Raw genomic sequence first — 2,751 nt, forward strand, 5'->3', positions numbered from 1 at the left:
TAAAACTAACAAAAGAAGCCCCTATATGGGCTTTTAAATTTAAACTAATATAAAAACCCTCTATTAGGGTTTGGTCGGCGGCGCGGTGGCCGCCGGTGCGCCGCCTAGCCCTCGTGGGCGTCGTCGGCGACGTCGTCGTCGTGGACGACGTCCCCGGGCGGCGAGGCGCCGTTGTGGCTCGACTGCGCCGGGGACTCCGGCCACGGAGACCACGGGGCCTCCTCCCACGGCGAGTGGGGGTCCGGAGCCACCCGAGGCTGCGGCGGCGCACGGAGCGAGCGCCTCCTCCCCGAGGCGCTGCCGCCTCTCTCGCCGGGCGCGGCGCCCGGCCACATGGCGCCGCCGCTCCCCGCCGCCGCTGCTCCTCGCGGCGCTCCTCGTCGGCGCGGCGCCCGGCCTCCTCCCGCCGCGCCGCCTCCTCCTCCTCCCGTCGCGCCTGGCGGGCCTGGGCGTAGAGCTCCCAGCCCTCCGCCTCCTCGACCTCCCGCCGGGCCGCCTCCTCCATCTCGGAGGTGCGAATGGCCGCATGGAGGTGCGGCCATTTCGCGTCCTCCTCCGCCGCCGAGATGAGGAGCGCGGCACGGAGGTCCGGGTCCTCCTCCGAGGACTCGGGCTTGGGCTCCAGAAGCAGCGGCGGCGGTTGCGGCAATGCCGCGCCGCCGCGGGCGGCCTCTCCGATGTGGAGGCCGCCTGGGTTTCGTCCGGACGGCCGCAGCGCCGGCGGACGACGACGGCTGCTGCTCGCCTCGTCGTCGTTGGCTCCGGAAGCGAACCGCCGCTTCGTGGCCATGGCGGCGGTTTCGCTGCGGGGAGTGGAGTGGGGAGTGGAGTGGAGGGCTGATAACCCACAAGAATAGGGGATCGCAGTAGTCTTCGCGGGTAGTAAAACCCAATTTATTGATTCGACACAAGGGGAGACAAAGAATACTTGAAAGCCTTAACAACGGAGTTGTCAATTCAGTTGCACCTGGAAACAGACTTGCTCGCAAGAGTTTATCAGTAGTAACAGTTTTATAGCGATAGCGGTAGTGAAATAACAGCAGCAGAGTAACGAGACGGCAGTAGTTATTATAGTAAACAAGCAGGGTTAAAATACTGTAGGCACGGGGACGGATAACGGGCGTTGCATGGATGAGAGAAACTCATATAACAATCAAGCAGGGCATTTGCAGATAATAATAAAACGGTGTCTAAGTACAAAGCAATCAATAGGCATGTGTTTCATATATAGTCGTACGTGCTCGCAATGAGAAACTTGCACAACATCTTTTGTCCTACCAGCTGGTGGCAGCCGGGCCTCAAGGGAATCTACTGGATAATAAGGTACTCCTTTTAATAGAATACCGGAGCAAAGCATTAACACTCCGTGAACACATGTGATCCTCACATCACTACCATCCCCTCCGGTTGTCCCGATTTCTGTCACTTCGGGGCCATTGGTTCCGGACAGCGACATGTGTATACAACTTGCAGGTAAGACCATAAACAATGAATATCATGATGAAGTAATAACATGTTCAGATCTGAGATCATGGCACTCGGGCCCTAGTGACAAGCATTAAGCATAACAAGTTGCAACAATATCATCAAAGTACCAATTAGGGACACTAGGCACTATGCCGTAACAATCTTATGACTATTACATGACCAATCTCATCCAATCCCTACCATCCCCTTCAGCCTACGGCGGGGGAATTACTCACACATGGATGGGGGAAACATGGCTGGTCGATGGAGAGGCGTCGGTGGTGATGGCGGCGATGATCTCCTCCAATTCCCCGTCCCGGCGGAGTGCCAGAACGGAGACTTCTGGCTCCCGAGACGGAGTTTCGCGATGTGGCGGCGTTCTGGAGGGTTTCTGGCGACTTCGACTTCTCCCCGTGCGTTTTTACGTCGAAGGCAATAAGTAGTCCGAAAGAGGGCGTCGGGGGCCAGCCGAGGCCGCCACACACTAGGGCCGCGCGGGCCCCTCCTGGGCCGCGCCGGCCTAGTGTGTGGGGCCCTCCTGCCCCCACCTGGCTTGCCCTTCTGGCTCCGCCAATATTCTGGGAAAATAGGACCTTCTGCATAAATTCCGAGGATTTTCCTGAAAGTTGGATTTCTGCACAAAAACGAGACACCGAACAGTTCTGCGAAAACGAGTGTTAGTCCTTGTTAGTTGCATCCAAAATACACAAATTAGAGGCAAAACAATAGCAAAAGTGTTCGGGAAGTAGATACGTTTTGGACGTATCAACTCCCCCAAGCTTAGCTTATTGCTTGTCCTCAAGCAATTCAGTTAACAACCGAGCGATAAAAGAACTTTCACGAACACATTTGTTCATATGATGTAAATATTCTCATGCTATGGCTAACACTTAGGCAGTTCATAATAAGATACATGCAAATAAGATCATCTAATAGCTATGTCAATCATGGAAAGGTACCAACAATTAATAATAAGCATCATGAATCATGTATATAAGCAGGATTGCAATGTTCATAAAAGAGTATGATAGTGTGGTATCTCGCTTGCCCATGTTCGATCAGCAAAACATAAATGCTCAGGCACCTCTGAAGTTCATAGAAAGACTAGAAATAGTGATTGTCAAAGATAAAAGCATCAAAGTTATACCACAATCAATCATATTTTGAGACAAGCATATTACACTAAGAATGACAGTTGTGCTCTCAAGAAAGTACTCAAAGAAAGGATGGAGACACAATGTAAAAGTAAAAGATTGACCCTTCGCAGAGGGAAGCAGGGATTAA

Source organism: Lolium rigidum, chromosome 4 (assembly GCF_022539505.1).
Source record: "Lolium rigidum isolate FL_2022 chromosome 4, APGP_CSIRO_Lrig_0.1, whole genome shotgun sequence".
Lineage (NCBI taxonomy): Eukaryota > Viridiplantae > Streptophyta > Magnoliopsida > Poales > Poaceae > Lolium > Lolium rigidum.